General features: G+C 46.1%; 1 protein-coding gene across 1 annotated transcript in view; it reads right to left on the reverse strand.

The window, feature by feature from the left end:
* LOC136933706 (homeobox protein MSH-D-like) overlaps window positions 1-18,624 on the reverse strand; it is a 300,351-nt gene that overhangs the window by 204,122 nt on the left and 77,605 nt on the right. The window lies entirely within an intron of this gene.

An 18,624-nucleotide genomic window follows, 5' to 3' on the forward strand; every position in this document is an offset into this window, starting at 1 on the left:
TTGGCAAGAAACTCTTCATAAGTGAAAGGACTACCCTTCTCATTAAATAATTGATCTACCAGCAATATATTATTACAGACCCAATTTTCCAAAAAGAGAGATTTGTGTTTATATAAAATGTTCTTGTTATTCCAGATCAAATAGTTGTGAGGAGAAACATTGTGTCTGTAGCCTATATGAGAGACCAAGCCAAAAAAGCCTGTCAATGATATGCAGATAATTTTACGGGAATTTTGTCAATGTCTTAGTCACAAACAAGAAAAAAGTTTAAGCCACCAAGATTAAACAACACATGGAGAGGTATTATATTCCAAACTGAAGTTTTTTTTTTTTTGCCAATTTATCTTAAAAGTATTATTTAAAGTACAAAAATCCAATACGTCCACCATTTTCATAGGAATCCATAAGAACAGTCTTTCTTATATAATGTGTCTTATTTTTCCAGATGAAATTGAACATCAATTTGTCTATGTCCTTTAGTAGCTTATTATCCAGATGCAGCGCCAAAGACGCATAAGTCAAACGAGAGAGACCCTCTGCGTAGTAATCAACACTCTACCTCTCAACGATAGATCTCTTCATAGCCATTTTTCGTTTTTTTAATGGCAGGAGAAAAATTGGAATGACTTCTCCTATGTTGGTCTTTGGTAACTACAATTCCCAAATACACAACTTCATTTTAAATTGGAATATTGTAAAGAAAAGAGGGAGTGCTCTCCTTACAGTTTCTTCCGATTGCTTAGACACAAAAATGTCAAATAACACACAGTTAGTGAAATCTGACACTCAAGGAGCACAACAGAAGGCCAGACCTGCACAACTATAAGCACATTCTCATCCTCACACTATTTGCAAAATACAACACACACTGTTTTGCAAATCACTAAACACACTTTTCTACATTAGACACAGAAATGTAAGATTATGTCACTTCATTGCCTTTTTTAGACACTACCTTGTAAAATGCCACACATGTGAACAGATGGATCAAACACTGGCGTCAGGTGTACAAGCACTAAAGTGCTAAACTGTAAGCATACCAATCAGGCACTATAAAAAGGCAACAGGTCAGTGTACCTGTCCTCATCAAAAATGGAAGGCAATGTTGCAGGTAGAGGAAGAGGTAGGATGAGAGGGGGGGCCCGTGGAGGAAGGTAGGGAGAGGGAGAGGTAGACCTGGAGGCCGTGGAAGAATATGGACAATTTAAAAGTATCTAATGAAATTCAAACAACATTGAACATTGGTTGACCATGTTGTGAACCATGGGGCAACATTGAGAGAGGCTGGACAGAGAGTTCAGCCCAACCTCAGCAGATATACTGTTGCAACAGTAATTTGGACATTTCGACAAGAGCACAGGTGAAAACTACTATTCTGTACTGTCTACAGTACAGTACAGTACAGTACAGTAAAATGTAGCTACATGTAGCTACAGCTATATGCACTACATCAGTACTTTTTTTGTACATATTCACTGCAGTCCATGATTGAAATAATGTACTGTATTTCATTTGCTGTATTCTTTCTTATTTACATTTACATTTAGTCATTTAGCAGACGCTCTTATCCAGAGCGATTTACAGTAAGTACAGGGACATCCCCCCGGGGCAAGTAGGGTGAAGTGCCTTGCCCAAGGACACAACGTCATTTGGCTTGACCGGGAATCGAACTGGCAACCTTCAGATTACTAGCCCGACTCCCTCACCGCTCAGCCACCTGACTCCCTTATGCCTCCACAAATGTATTTGGTGTGTTTACAGACTACTATGTAGCCTACTACAGTATTTGATTTGAAATATGTTCTGATTTTCTGCACAAAATGCGACCTTTACGTAGACAATGTGGAAAAATACAGTAAATATTTTCAGCAGTGTGCAGTACTGGGGTCTCATTTATAAAGCTTGCGTACAAACAAAACGGGGCTGAAAATGTGCGTACGCCACTTTCCACACAAAGGTTGTGATTTATAAAAAACAAACTTGACGGGAGAATGAGCGGTCCTCCACGCAAACTCTGACCCTCCCGTAGGCCTAAGCACATTTTGGAAACAGTTGGAATCGGCGACGCAGATGACCGTACTGTAGTCAGACTGCAGAAAGTAAATGTGGGAATATTACGATTACTCGTAATATTTATATATTTTGTTTTCCTCACACACGTTTTTTTCACTCGATTTCATAATTGTCATGAAGATTAAATCCAGCAGTGTTATTTGCGTTTGTACTGAGTGATAATTGTTCCATAAACACCTTGTACAATCCAACTCAAATTTTAAATAAAAATTCAGCGCTGTCTCACCATCATATTGTCCACTACCGGAGTGCAGGAGGGGGAAATGCCCGACTGCATGGAATGCAGATAACATCACATATCTTACCTTTAAATAACTGCAGAATACAGTGTATAACTACATATATTTATTTAAAACTGTGCATATATCATCATATGTCAAAAACTGGACATACAGTCGTTAAGCTCCCGCGCAATCGCTACACTCCACGTCATCGTTATCAGTCCAGGTCTTGTTGCTTGTGTTTGGTCAACATATTCATGTACTTGTACGTACTCTACTGGAACAATATCTCTGACAAAATCAAACAGGTTCTATCATTAGAAAAGAATAGTTAGTGTAAAAGTGTTTTACATTTTTCACTACAGTGTGTAACTGATTCAATTTTAACCATGTGTGTGGCATACAGTGACAGAAATGGGTTTTTATACATGATTGTATAGTTTTGAACGAAGTGTTTCATTTTGCAAAAGATTGGAGGTGTTCTGCTACTTGTGTGTCTAGTTGTGTGAATCGTGTGTTGTGTTTTGACAAAGTGAGCCCTGTTTTCAAAATTGTGCTTAAGCAATTGGAAAAAACTGTAATAGACTTATGTTCACACGTATTACGTAACATTCAAATGTAGGTGCGACCACATAAACTGTCAAAGCAGAAATAAGGTTATGAAATTGGTCCAGTATAGGTCCAGGATAGAGAAAGATTTATGAGACAGTAATTTGGCCAAAACAATTGTCAGTCATCATTTCATAATCTTAGATTGTATGTATTTGAATAAAGACATGTCACTCATACACTTAGATTGTAACATTCTAAAGAAATTATTGTTTTATCACCGTTGAATCACACAGAGTAAACAGCCTACTCCAGAATAGTTAACAACAACAAAAAACATTAGCAATGCTAACAAAAAAACAATAATATAATACTAGAATCAGAATCCTGAACTTCAGTTGAAACGTTGCAGTACCACTGTTTGAACAAAGGAGGACAGCAAAGCAATGCTGATGCATCTTGGACAAATAACCACAACATTTAAGACCTAATTATATACCAATGTGCACAATGTACTGTTCCTAATTATATACCAATGTGCACAATCACAAGCCATGTCACCGTCCACATATCCGATAATTTAAGAAAGCCGTTGGGCGTTATGCCAACAATTAGGACGGTAGATTGTTAATGTATTCGTTAACGGAGTGTGATTAACTTTTTCGTGGGCCTGCTTTTGTAGTAATAATGTCGGTGATTGATAGCGCTGCAGTACCGTGCACGTCTGGCATTTTATGATAGAGTGATCATTGTGGCTATGCAGCCCTACATCCACTATTGCGTCAATAAATACCAGCTCCTAAGTGTGTGGGTGTGTGTGTGTGTGTGTGTGGGGGGGGGGCACACACAATTAACTTGTCCTCATCACCTCCAGCCCGTAACCATAGCTTGAGTTTTCACGAGGTCCAACCACAGACGTAAATCATTCCTCGAGAAGAGGGTAGCTAGAAGAGAGAGGGAGATAGAGAAAGAGGAAGTCCAGAGGAGGGAGGGAAATAGAGTGGGGTAGAAGAGAAGGAGAAAAAGGGAGAAAGAGAAGGAGGAGGGAGGAAGAGAGGGAGAAAGAGAGGAGTGACAGGCAGGCAGATTGGAAACTGCGTCAGATTTGGGCTATCAACAGTGTTCTCTGGAGGGGTAGGGAAGAGATGTCGAAAGAGAATGGAGGATTGAAGCAGGGGGAAGGGGGAAATGGAGAGAGAGGAGGCAAAATCACATTTGGGCTATCAACACATTTGGGCTATGTTGTGTGGAGGGTTAGGGTGAGAGAGGAAGGGAAAGGGAGAGAGAGAGGAAAATGGAGGGTGGGATGAGCAAGGGAGGTTTGGGGTATCAACACAGTGTTCTCTGGTCTGAGATGGGAGGAGAAAATGTGTTAAGGGAGAGAAAGAGGAAAAGAGGGAGGAGGAAGAGGGGAGAGGCAGAGGGAAGAAGAGGAAAGGGAGGTGAAGATGGAGGAGGAAGACGAGGAGATGGAGGAGGAAGAGGAGGAGAGGGAGGAGGTAGAGTAGATAAAGAGAAGGGAGGACAGAAGAAGGCGATAGAGAGAGAGGAGGCGGAGAGAGGGAGAACAGAAATGGAGGGAGAGGATTGGGGAGGGAAGAGGAGGAGAAAGAGACGGAGAGAGAGAAGGCGAGAGAAGCGCATGGACAAGGAAGCAGAGGAGTGGAAGAGAACTGAGGGAGGAGGCGGAGGAGGGGAGGCAGATCAAACTGATTTTTACCGTCAGTCCCTGGAGAGCTGGTCGCAGATTTAGAGTAGAAGAAGAAGAGGATGTGTTTGCCTGGAGGCAGTCTGACTGGAAGACACCTGAGGAGGCAAGACTCACTCACACAATAACCATGCTGATTCCCATTCAGGGGAGGATGGAGTTCAGCCGACTGTGCCCCCAGAAACTAGGCAGTGTAGGAACAGGAGGATGAGATGGAGGAGAGCAGGCGGCACGGAGAGATGGAATAAAAGAGAAGAAATGACACGCTATTCAAAGGAAGATTTACATAAATCACTTGCATGCATGGGTACATAAATACATGTCTGTACAACACACACACACAAAATATATAAACATTCCTTCCATTCTGTTCCTTCAAAATAGACTGGGTTGAGTAAGAGAATCTAGGGAAACAGTGAGTTGATAGAGGAAAAGAATAAAGACAGAGATGGGAAGAAAGAGAGAAAATTGAGGTTGAGAGCTAGACTTTGAGTGTGTGAGTAAGGCTAACTGTAGTGATGACAGGAAGGTTGTTGTGAGCATGAGTGGTCATGTTAGGGTTGACCCACAGTTCAGCGTGAACCCCTGGGACACCTGTCCTTCTGACCTCCACCTGGACACACTGTGTGTGTGTGTGTGTGTAACCAATCGCACTATCTTCTATTTATATCCAGACTTCATGAAAATACACACGTTTGTGTTTGTGGGTGTTGGTGTTAGAAAGGAGAATGTGTGTGCCTGTGTGTGAAAGTGTGTAAGTGTGAATATTAGCCTGTTTAGCAGGTCTGAAGGGAGGTCTGTGTTATGGTAGATGGGGGTGGAAGCCATGGTTTAGATATCTGAATACTCTCTTTGATCCGACTAAAGATAGATTTTCAATATGCTGGGCTGCATGACTCAGTCTCTAGCTTTCTTTGGATGACACACACTCACTCGCAAATACACACCAAACAAATCCACAAATGAAAAATAACAAATTGACGTTCAAAATTAATTTTGCCTTCTTTCTCCCAGTAACCCAGAGGTGAGGGAGAGAGAGAGAAAGAGAGCGAAGGAGGGAAAGAGAGAGTAAGAAACAAATAAGGAGATATAGAGGGGAGGATATATTCTTCTCTGCATATAGTGGCTTATTTTCAAAGTACCCAGAGCATTCCAGTACAGCCACTGGCCAAGCTGGAGCAGGGTTAATGACTCGCAATCCGATGAATGAAGGCAAACACGGAGATCAAGGTTTCAGAATTTCAACAAAAATTGCATTTATTATGCTTTAAATTCCAACATCAATATTGTCTGTGTCTGTCAATGTGCAAGTAGTATAAGTAATTATAATATAGTATAAGTATAATTATACCATGGTCTGGGTGTATACTCGATTCTGATTGGCTGCAGGGGTGTCCATTACTACAAAGTAGTTCCAGCAAAACTGTTGGTTCACCGTTCTAAATTATTGCGCTGGCAACATAGTATGAGCCTGTACAAAGTGTCTGAAATAAGTAACCATAACAACAGGGACAGATTCAAAGGCTAGAATGTAATTAACTATAATAAATAGCTATATAATAATTAGCTATATAAAATTAGCTATATAAAATATAGCTTCAATATTTGATATATATTTGGAAAATGTTACTTTTCTGAATTTACTGTCAGTGTCACGTAACCGCTCATCTCACATCCCATTCGCTATTCACCTCGAGTCGCTGAAGCTCCGCCCCCTCGAATTTATTATTGCAACAACAGCAACACTAGCTAAATCAATTGCAGATATCAGAACAGACCTACCTGCAGTTTCTGAGTGTTTTATGTGTTAATTACTTTGTCTTTGCATCTTACCAGCTGAGTAACAGAATGCAACCGTCTGTGATCTGGCGTAGATAGGTCTCTGTGACGTAGATCGGTCGGGTTTTGGCTCCGCCTATACAAAACCTGAGCTGAAACTGTTCAATGGTCTAATTCCACATTTCAGTGCGACAAAGTTTTTGATTTTTGCACATGCTTTCAGGAACTCATTTCACACGTATATAATGTACTGAGAAGCAAATCATGGAATTTGCTTTACAGGATCTTTAAGAAGGCTAAGTGGTATTTTGCGGTCAAAAAGCTATTCCGCTACCCCGTCTAACGAGGACTCCAAGATATAACAGGTGCCGCATATTTAATACTTAATTGATTTTAATCTTTATCCGAACTTCATCGATATGGCTCCAACACTGCATCATTCCATTTCCATTGGATTTTTGTGCCCCTGTGACCCTCCTCTGCTCATCTCTCCTCTGCTCTCCTCACCTCTGCTCATCTCTCTTCTCCTCTCCTCACTTCTCCACTGCCTTCCTCACCTCTCCACTGCCTTCCTCTCCTCTCGTCTCCTCTCCACTACCCTCCTCACCTCTCCTCTCTGCCCTTCTCACCTCACCTCTCATCTGCTCTGCTCTGCTCTCCTCACCTCTCCTCTCTCATTGCAGATAGTGGAGGTGAGAGGGCTGAGCAGGAAGATGACGTGTGAGGAGATGGAGGTACGGAGAGGGAGGAGGGGAGAGAGGATAAGAGGATGGAGGTGTAGAAGGTCGGGGTGGGTGACAGAGGTCAGACCCAGGGTCATTTTAGGCCACCATGGTTCCTAATCGGGGTTGTGGCTTCCAGCCAGCTGTTATGAACACAACTATGGTTTTGGACAACACCCTGACCTTTGTGTGTGTGTGTGTTTGTGAGTATGTCTGTGTGTGTGTATGGATGTCTGTGTTGGCCAATGTGCTAATCTGGAAGGAGCCCCAATCACTTTATGGACTGGATGCAACACCAAAGACAGTTGACAGCACGAAAATACATTTATTACACAAGCCAAAGTATCAAAAAGTCTAAAAACACAAACTGAAATGCTTCCTCGGTTGAAGGGATGATTGGACGTCAGCAACCTTATACCAGTTGTCTCTGTTGAAAGGTAACAAGGTTACACAAATTACTTGAATAATTCTGCGGGAGTCTGGCTCTCACCCAACCTTTAGCCTGCATCTTCTGTGGAATCCTGAGACTTTAAAGTCTGTTTTCTCACAATCAGTTGATGGACTGCAGATGTGTCTCCAAACCAGCTGACTGGGACGCGGGAACAGGGCTAAGCTGGTGTCTACGGCGTGTCCTAGTGCCTGCGTCGCTGTCTGAGGTGCTGGAAGCTTCTAGCGTTCATGCTGGCTGCATGGTTGTCACAGTGTGTGTGAATGTCTTGATGGAATAAATAAAGAGACACACACACTGTGACAACCATGCAGCCAGCATGAACACACACACGCACACGCACCCTCTCAGTGACATACACACACTTCAGCGTAATACATAAACACAAACACACTCTCTCTCAGTGTAATACATAGACACGCACACAGCTTAATACTGCCCTCATGATTTGCAGGAGCGCCAGCAATCTCTCTGTCTCTCGCCATCCCTTTAACTCCCTTCTCCTGGTGGCTGTGTGATTGGGGCTGAGATCTGAAAGGATTGTATTTGGATGGAGAGTCGGGGGAGGAGAAGTGAGGAGAGTTGGAGGAAGGAGAGGATGGGGGAGTGGAGTGGAGGAAAGGAGAAAAAAAAGAGAGAGAAGAGGTGAGGAGAGAGGGGGAGGAGAAGAGCAGAGGGGGGAGGAGAGGAGAGGGAGGGGAAGGAGGGGTGGGCAGGGAGAGAGGGGAGGGAGGGGTTTCCGTTTGGATAGAGAGTCTGGGGAGTCCAGATCACAGGCAGAGAAGTAGAATGTTGGAAATGACCTCCCCCCCAGGGTACTGTGTTGGGGACTTCAAACGTCTGCGACAGATTGGAGCTCTCCGCTCCACCTCTCCTCTGCTCCTTCGTCTACCTCCCACTTCCCTCTTTTAAATCCTTTCCTGCTCTTCTCCTTTTCTCAACTCTCTTCTCTTCTCTCCTCCACTCCTCTTCTCTCTTCCTTATTCTCCTCTTTTCTCCTTTCCTCTCTCTTCCTATTCTCTCCTCCCTTCTCCTCTGCTCTTTTCTCGACTTTTCTCCTCTTCTCGCCTCTCCTCTCTCCTCCTCTCTTTACAACTTCTCTCTTCAACTCCTCCCCTCCGTTTTATTCATTTTCTCCTTGAGTATGTGTGTGTGTGTCTCACAGCCAGGGATTGCCAGTGAGTTTGTGTGTGTGATCCTTCCAGGGGTTATGTCAACAGTCATAAAGCTCAGTCATCCTCCTCGTCTTTTCTTAACTTTTTCCTCTCCTCTTCTCTCCCTTTCTTCACTTTTTCCTCTCCTTTCCTCTCCTCTTCTGTCCTTATCTTCCCTTTATGCTCTCCTCTCCTTTTCTTCACTTGTCCTCTCCTCTCATCTCCCCTCCCTCCCTCCTTCCTCTCCTCTCTCGTCCTCTCCCTGAACAACGTTGCCCTTGCAGGAGGACAAAGCAGCTCTTGTAGTAGTGTTTCAGCGTGTGTAAAATTTATGGTTGTTTTGGCGGCGTGTGGCGTGCACCGTGTGTTTGTGGGCGGATTAAAGGAGATGGCCTCCATTACAGCTGGTTGCCTGGGGGGCCAGAATGACAGATGGCAGAAATATCCACAATGTGATGGTTGATAATGAGAATATCTTCCTGTGTTGGGTGGGGCCTGGGGGCCCAACTGGAGCAGACCTAGCCAGAACAGGAGAGAACACCCTCCCTCTCTCCCTCCATTCCTCACCTCACGGGAGGGGTCATATCTGCTTAACAGCCAGAGAGACAACTTGAGGACTCCTCAGATGAAGGTGAGGAAGAGGAGACAGGAGGGGAGGAATACAGAGAAGGTTGAAGGTAAATAGGATGTTGGGAAGAAAAGGGGGATGACAGATGGGTGTGTAGGGATGGGAGGATGGAGGGATGGAGTTATGTAGGGTTAGAGGGATGGAAGGAAAGAGGGATGAAGGAAGCGAAGGCTGTAGAGATGGAGGGACGGAGGGATGAATGGTGAGAGGGATGGGCGAGTGATGCAGGGATAGAGGGATGGAGAAAGAGAAGTATGCGGGGGCTAGGTGATGAGAGAGCAAGCGAGAGAGAGAGATACAGAGAGAAAGAAAGAGTGTGAGAGAGGGATGAGAGAAAGGTAGAGAGGGCGGAGAAGAGAATGAGAGAGAGCCTGGGAGAGAGAGACAGAGTGTGGGGTGAGAGAAAAAGAGAGGTGGTGGGAGAGAGAAAAGGGGAGAGAAAGAGAAAAGGAGCTGAACTGAGGATGCATTTACAGCTATATTTGAGAGAGACACAAAGACAGATACAGAGGTAGACTTGGTCCTGGTGGTGATGACAGAGAGAGGAGTGGACAGGTGAAGAGAGGAGGAAGAGGAAAGGAGTGGAGGGGGGGAAAGAGGGGATTTACGGTACGTGTCCACAAGAGCGTTTTTTAACGCACCTTTCGCCTTCCCACAGTACACCACGCTCGGGGGCGTGTTAGAAAAGTTAATACAGAGTTGTAGTTCTCTAAGGTCACTGTTAGTCATGGCCAAGCGTGCAGACTTGGGTTCATGTACTCACAATATAGATCAAAATACCACTTTTACACAACATTTGTGTAAAAATACAGAATATTTACTAGTGCAAGATTACAGTAGAATACATGTTACGCCACCGGTCACTCAACCAGTCGTTTGTAGGCTGGGCTAGCAAGCTAGCAGTGGCACAGAACAGTCATATAATGTGACGAGACTGAATTTAAAAGTATAAAAACATACTAGGGACACTGACAACGTCGGCAACCCTGCACCATGCATTATTAGTTTAATGTAATCTTTAAATTCAGGCTTGTCACATTACGTAACTTTGTTCTGAACAGAACTGGGTGTGCAGACACATACGATCAGTTTCTCCTCCATCTTGAATTTGTAAAACCTAGAAATGTTTCCCATGAGCAACAGTTGCTACGTTACAAGAAACAACAAACCAATCCGATTGGCCAACGATAGCGTTTTCACGCTCCTCATTTACATAAAGTTGAGAAAATCTGAGCCAGAGCAAACACAGTGTCCGCCAAACTTATCAGTTCCTCCTCCCCAGCAGAGGGGGAAACCCCCGGCCTCAACTCAACCAGAGGCGGTACTTGACCAGCCTGGGCTTCGGCTTTCCGGTTCTGAGTCACCACACACGCAGTGAACACGTCAGGATGTTCTCGCACCACCCCCTGCGTTTCTGGGACCGCCAGTGGAGCAGAAACAACAACTGGTGTCACATTTACCTGCGAACCTGCCAGATCATTGCCTAGTAAAAGGCTAATGCCCGGAACGGGCAGCGTTGGCACCACCCCCACAGTCACTTCCCCAGTCACTATGTTAGACTTCAAAGACACTCTGGGCCTCATGTACGAACAACTTAGCGCCATTAGAGCTATGGCCAACCGGCAGATTGCGCACATTGTGATACTTAAGTTTGCGTCGTATTTACGAAACCTGCAGGTCATCGGGTAATCGGCGCCTTTCTCCGCCTACTGTACCGTACATTGCGAGCATTTAAATGCGCAATTGAATGGGCCTCCTTCTCTCTTTCTATCATGGATCAGCAACGAAAGTCAAAACAGCAATGACTGCTGGAATGGAATGTGAACGCTGAGTCGGAGATTCGATGTAATCTTTAATTTCTTCCAGTAACTGCAATATTGCATGGCTGCAAGAATCTGTAACGCGTAATGATTTCGTGTTCACTCAACTCAAAAAGTGTGATCCTTGTGGCAAAAATCCTTTGGCCTATGTCTTCGTCTTGCTTGGGTTACGGCTGCCATTTCACCAGGAGGCATATGCGCATCCTGGTTTACGCCTGCTTTTAACGGGCGGAGAATTTTCACCGCAAAATAGAGGTAGGCTTTCACAGGCGGTTTTTGTACATACCGCGGAATACATAATTAGGCGCACTTTACGCATCCCCTCCCATCTCTTTATGGGAAACTGCCACTTTCCCCTTGACCCTCCCGTGAATGCATATGCATGACACGGAAAAGCGCAATTTGCCATTTTCAGTTCCCGCGACAGGCAGTCTGCACCAGTATCCCGTAGAATGGTGATCGGCATCTCCTCTCCCCCCGGGGTCAAGGACAAAGTCCCCATTGACGTGAAAGGCTTGTAGCTGGCGGGAGGGACAAGGGTACCTCCAAGGCCAGCAGTGCCACCACCTTGGCCCGGCTCTCCCACAGACCACGCTGGGGACACTGGGACTCAGGGTCGGACTGGCCATCGGGAGACTCGGGAGATTTCCCGAACGGCCGGTCCAACAAACGGCCGCTACGGCCACGGCACTATTCAAGAAAAAAAAATCCTAATAGTTTACGCTCACTTTGAGGACGGCCTTAATACCAAGCAACTGTTTAACTGGAGCGATCCAAAATCCAAAGGGTGGGCATTTCCCCTGTGTAAACTTGAACGGTGCACTTGTCCGTGACCGTCCATTTTACAGATCACGATTGGTCAAAAATCAATCGTTTTCCAGGTACAGCCAATTCGTTGGAGCTATTTTAGCTAACATCGTTGTTTCTTTAGCAAAGAAATGGAAAGGGAAAGAAGAGGAGAAAAAGGTGGCGCTGAAAAAGCTAGAGATAAAAACAAAACAACGGGCACTTCAAGCAAATGCTGCACAATGTAGAAGTATAGAATAAATGTTTAGGCCGTCAAAAGACGGAGGAGGAGAGAGTTTGCAGTCCGAAGATGCGGCTGTACCAGAGGCGCCAGGTGCAAGCAGCTGTAAGCAGCTGTAAGCAGCTGTAAGCAGCTGTATTTTCGACATTTAGAACATTCAAATATCATTCCAAACCATATTGTTTAAATTTTTCTAAAAACATTTGGTATTACTGTTAGCCAATATATAGGCTATACATTTTAAATGAAGTAAAAGAAATGGCCAAGAGAAAAAGGCACTCATCTAAATATGCACAACATGTTTTTTGGCTTTAAATAATAAATGTGCTATGTGGCTCAAATGCAATTGTCTTGATTTTCTGTTCTGTGTATTCAAGCAGGCACAGGTGACACAGGGAAAGAGATGGAGGCTGCTGTGGTGACAGGGGCCAGTGGAGAGACTTTTGACAGGTGCAGCAGTGCAACAACTGTACACAATAGAGTCAGTCTGTTAACAGGCTTCTTATATGGAAATTAGTTTGTTGAATTGATTGTCATTATTGAATATAGTTTACTGATTATTATTCTTTTGCAACATCAAATAGCAAATGCAGAAACAGAGACAAGTATGGAAAAAGAAAGTGAGGGAGAAGGGGGGGGGGGGGGGGGGCGGTCTGTGTTTCAATGTCCCGGGCTGTTTTTCGGTCCCAGTCCAACCCTGCTGGGACTGCACGTGACCTGGTCGTCGAAACCCGTGGCAGACAATCTCCTGGCCCCTTTTAAGGAGCAGGGCTTAATATGGCCTGGTTGCTTGCAGTGATGACACACTACGGTGAAGCGAGACTTCCCCTCTCTCTCCACCCCGGACCGCTGGGCAAGACTCCCAGCTGGGCTGCCTTTACCTACCGCCTCCCTGCCATGCCCCCGTTCGCAGGTCCCCCGGCATGGCGTCCCGAACCTGTGGGCCCACCATGGATGATGTCATAAGCATCCGCAGCTCGAGCAGCCTCCTGGAGCGTAGCCACCTTCTGCTCACTGAGGTATATATCCACCGCCCTGGGGACACAGTTCTTAAATTGCTCCAGCAGAATCAACTCTTTCAGTTGCTCAAAATCATACGTTTCGGTGGCCTTCAACCAGCGTTCGCACGCAACCCCTAACTTCCTAGACAAATCTAGGTGAGACTCACAGTCCTTCCGTCTCACGGAGCGAAACTGCTGCCGGTAGGCCTCTGGAACGCCACCATAAGCAGTCATAACAGCCTTCTTCAAGGCCTCATACTCCAACCCCAGGCGAGGATCCAAGGCTGCAAAAGCCACTTGTGCCTTGTCCTTCAGCACACTCTGCACCAGCAAAGGCCATTTAGCTTCGGGCCACTCGCATTCCCGAGCCACAACCTCAAAAGCCTCAAAGAAAGTATCAATGTCTTCCTCTGAGAACATTGGCATTAGAGGTAGGGTGGAGCAGACATCAAAACGGGGCTCAAAAGGGGCACCTCCCCTGCTGGCCTTCACTTGTCCCAACTCCAACTGGGCCAACAACTCCCTAGATTCCCGCTCCTCCCTTTCCGCACGAAGGCCCCTGTCTCGCTCCTCCTCAGCCCACAACTCCTCCAACTCCAGCGAGTTAATAAGGAGTTTAGCCAGAGCGGGTTTCAGGGTACCTTCCGGCACCTCTACCTCTTGCTCTGCCGCCAACTTTAGCATGTGAGCTTTCGTAAGCTGTCGGAGCTCTCGGCGGGAGGGCAACGCCATCCTCCCCACTAGATCATCTCCCTGCCCGTCATTCAACATGACAGTAGGCTTACGGTAATCACAAAACCGAGAGAAAACCATCTCCACTGGCAGAGAGATCTGTGCCACAAAAAAGGTTTCTCCCACAACAATGCAAACGTGGAACACACTCCCCAAGTACCACCTGGACGTAAATTCGTACCGGGGAATAAGGAGACCACCAAGCTCCGCCGGCACCAGCAAACCTGCGCCAACCACGTTACACTGTAACTCACGCACAATAGCCAGGCAGCAACAAGCCCAATTCGTCACAGACCATCAACACACAACTGGATACCTTACCACCTCCAATTCGAAGTGCACAGCATATGCCGTAAAAAATACTCAAACTCTTTACCGGCTAGGCTACTAACACTCGTCTAACATGACTCGCTCCTAACCTCACGACCTAGTCCCACTACCCAGCAACAAGCCCGACAAAACAAACGGAGCTCTACACTGTGGTACTAGTCTGGTCTAAACAGTCATATTAAATACCCTACCTGTTAGCTAATATAATTAGACAAACAGTTTCATATTCCGATCCCAGACGAGCTCCCCAATTGTTACGGTCGTTGTCGTCTAGGGGGATATTAGTCAACTGAACCCTATGCTAGGGCTAACAGCGGCGGGCCCCGACAGATGAAACTGGGAAGGAGAAGCAGGAAAACTCACCCCAGCCAGGTAGACTCCCACCCCGGTCTCCAGGACAGCTCAAGCCGCCGTTCCGTTCGGCGAACAGCTCGTTCGCGGTTGGTGGTTGATCAGTATATATATCGGTACATAAAGCACGGCGTGTGCACAAGGAAAGAGGGATAGGCAGCAGTGGGGAAACAAAAGCAGATGGGAAACAGAAAACCCTGGAGACAACCGGTCGGCATCGATGGTTACATCTGTGCTCACACAGACTCTGAAACTCTCCCATCTTTCCGCCATCCGGGATTTCAAAAAGGCTAAACCCCTCCCCTTGATTACCTGGGCCCCAATCAGGACACTGGGCGTAGTCCCACTCCCCTTTCCAATCACCACCATGTGTAAGGCCGCCGCACCACTAAAGTGTCATATTTAAAAGTGACTCTCGAGAAAGGAATATGAACCTCCCTCTACCACCCTGCCACTAGGCGTGCACGTAACAGTATGCAAAGTCAATCCGGCTACCCTGGCTCTGCCCTCCTATGTACATCCGCTCAACTTTCATTTTCCTTCAGTACCCCATCTGGGTTTGCGGTATATTAGCTGGTTTTCTCTGGCACATTTTTACCGGCCCAATCAGTGAACAGAGGGAGAGAGAGAGAGAGAGAGAGAGAGAGAGAGAGAAGAGAGAGAGAGAGAGAGAGAGAGAGAGAGAGAGAAGAGAGAGAGAGAGAGAGAGAGAGAGAGAGAGAGAAGAGAGAGAGAGAGAGAGAGAGAGAGAGAGAGAGAGAGAGAGAGAGAGAGAGAGAGAGAGAGAGAGAGAGAGAGAGATGAGACTGAGACTGAAGTGGGTCAGCAGGCTGGTTGGAGTGGAGATGAGGGGCCCACGTGGAGGAGTGATTGATGACCCTGAGTACAGGTGAGATGCATAAACACCTGAGCCACGGTTATGACACACGCTCTCACACACACACACACACACACACACACACACACGCACACACACACTCACCCACAGGCACACAGACATACACACAGGCACACAGACATACACACAGGCACACAAACAGGCATCAGCACAGATGCTGAAATATCCTTTATCTCACAATGTGAACACAAACACACTCATGCAGGGCGTCTAATGGAGAAACTAATCTTTGCCTTTGTCAATCCTGCTGTCCTTCCTCCCAGCCACATCAACAGCGCCTGGGGGCCAAGTCCATGTCCTGGCCAGGGACCTGGACAGGAGAGAGATCTGTTCTCCATGTTTATGTTTTTTTCACAGAGGGAACCTATGTGAGCATGGACAGACCATGCAAACTCCACACAGAAAGACCCTGGAGAGAGCCCCACCTGATCACCGAACAGGGCTCCAAGCGGGAATGAAACCCCGGAACCTTAGTGCTGTGAGGTGACAATGTAAGTAACTTGTGTGCTATGCTGTCAAACACACACATTTTTGAAAGGCCCCCTCTCAACATGCTGCTTGCTTCTGCACACACAGACATGCACACATACAAACACATACATCTTTGAGACCCCCCTGCTTCTCAACATGCTACTTGATTATGCACACACGGGCATGCACACACATGCACAACTCTCTCTCTCATACACACACACCCTCTCAGTGACAGACACACAAACACACACACACTCTCGGTATACTACACACACACACACACACGCACACACACACACGCACACACACACACACACACACATGAAAACACATGAACACACATACACACATCTTTGAGACCCCCCTCTCAACATGCTGCTTGTTTATGCACACACATGCACTCACACACACAGACATGCCCCTATATACCCCCAAACCCCCCCTTGAGGTGTTTCATTGAAACATGTTAAATTATGAATCGGTGCCTCTCCTCTATGGCCCTTCTCTGGAGTATTAAACTGTTTTTTATTCAAAGCCTTCATGAAGCCACACGTTCACGCTTCACTCTCTGGCTTTGAAGAGCACATACCCTTCTGTCTGTCTCCCTGACTGTCTGCATATCTGTCTGTCTGTTTGTCTGTCTGTCTACCTGTCTGTCTTTACATCTGTCTACCTGTTTGTCTCTCTGTCTGTCTACCTGCAGATCTACCTACCTGTATGTCTACATATCTGTCTACCTGTCTGTCTACTGTACAAATGTGTCTACCTCCGTCTACCTGCCTGTCTAGCACTGAGTTGGGTAACACTTATGTCATGAGTAGAGATCAGTAGACTAACAAGTCCAGCCACACACACACACCCACACACACACACACACACATGACACCCACACACTGTTGCACCAACACACATCCCCACTACACAAATGGATCCTACATACATCACACTTGCACACACAAACACACTTAAACACACTTTTGCAGCTATCTGTACACACGCATAAATGTGTGATGATTAGTTTACAGAAATATGATCCTGTAAATATTACACACCCAAACAAACATTCCACACACGCAGATCTGTGATGATTGGTTTAGAATGATCCTATTATAATTACACACACACACGCACGCATCTGTACACACACACCTACATATACACACGCACTTCTAGACACACACACACACACACACACACACACACCCTCCAGTACTGTGAGGCAGAGTGCAGCTGCTCTGAGTCTTGTTGTGTTGTCTGCTTCCTCTGACAGCTTCCACAGCGGGCTGCTTTAAAGCACGGTTGGCTAGCTCTGTGTGTGTGTGTGTGTGTATGCGTGTGAGGGTGTGTGGTGTGTGTGTGTTGGTTTGTTTGAGTGTGTGTGGTGTGAGTGTGTGTGAGTGTGTTGGTGGTGTCAAGGTGTGTGTGTGTGGTGTATGTGTGAGCGTGTGTCTTTGTGTGTGTAGATGCATGTGTGTGGTGTTTAACGTGTGTGTGTGACAGGAAGACGGGTCTGGGGCTGAACTTTGCGGCACGCATGCCCTGGTGAGGAGCTACAGGGAGATGTGGGCGGAAAACCTGTCAGGGACCTCACACTCTGACTTGTCTACATGCATTAGTCACACACACACAGACACATACACACAGACACACATACACTTACACACACAGACACACGTGCTCACATATACACCTGCAGAAATATACACACACACACACACACACACAGACAAACCTACACACACAGAAGCAGACACCTAAATACACCTACACACACCTATGCTCACACACCTACACACATCCCTACATACACAACTACACACACCTACAAACACACAAACGCATACATAGACTGATGTGGTAACAGGGTCCCAGAGTCCCAAAGCTTTAGAAGTTTGTTACAATAAAATAATGCATCATCCCACTGGGCCAAAAGCATGTTGCATTGGTCACCACACACACACACACACACACACACACACACACACACACACACACACACACACACGCACACACAAACACACTCACAAGCATAGGTATACATTAACACACATGTACAGACACATACGCACACACATACAGACACACACATTCACAAACACAGACACAGACACACATAATGCTCTCCTCCTGCTCTCTAATGTAAACGAGGACCAGTAGGTGGCCTCATTGAGCCTCTATGTGCTATGAAAAGAGTAGATGGCCAGAATAACTGCCCTTTATCTATACCTAGAAGAGATGTACACGTTAAAAGCTTGTATCTGTGGCATAGTGCACTTGTCTTTTCATAATGTGAATTCATTATTTGTGTGACTTGTTCAAATATAGGATTTCAATTTAGCAGGCTTCTACTAAAACATTCTGATCGAACGATCTCCCTCTTGCATTCCATGTTCTAGCTGTGGCCCATCTGCCTCGCGCGGAGCAGAATGAGCTGGGGGAGTCCCGCGCCCCCTGCGCGCAGCTGAGTGTGAATGGATAGTCAGAACAGTGCGCGTGGATGTGCCTTGGCAATCGTTCTGCCCGTTCTATCCAAGAAGTGACGTTCTTCAAACCCTGTCAGTGCTCGGTGTGACCGGGGAGGCAATGGCACATCTCTCCGGTGAAACTTCAAAAGATTGAAAAAAAAGACAGCCACGGTATAGAAGAGCGTGGCGGAAGGAAAGGGCGCAGAACGGGAGCTCACTTGAGCTCATTTGGAGTTTTGACAGA

The sequence above is a fragment of the Osmerus mordax genome, chromosome 25, assembly GCF_038355195.1.
Source record: "Osmerus mordax isolate fOsmMor3 chromosome 25, fOsmMor3.pri, whole genome shotgun sequence".
NCBI lineage: Eukaryota > Metazoa > Chordata > Actinopteri > Osmeriformes > Osmeridae > Osmerus > Osmerus mordax.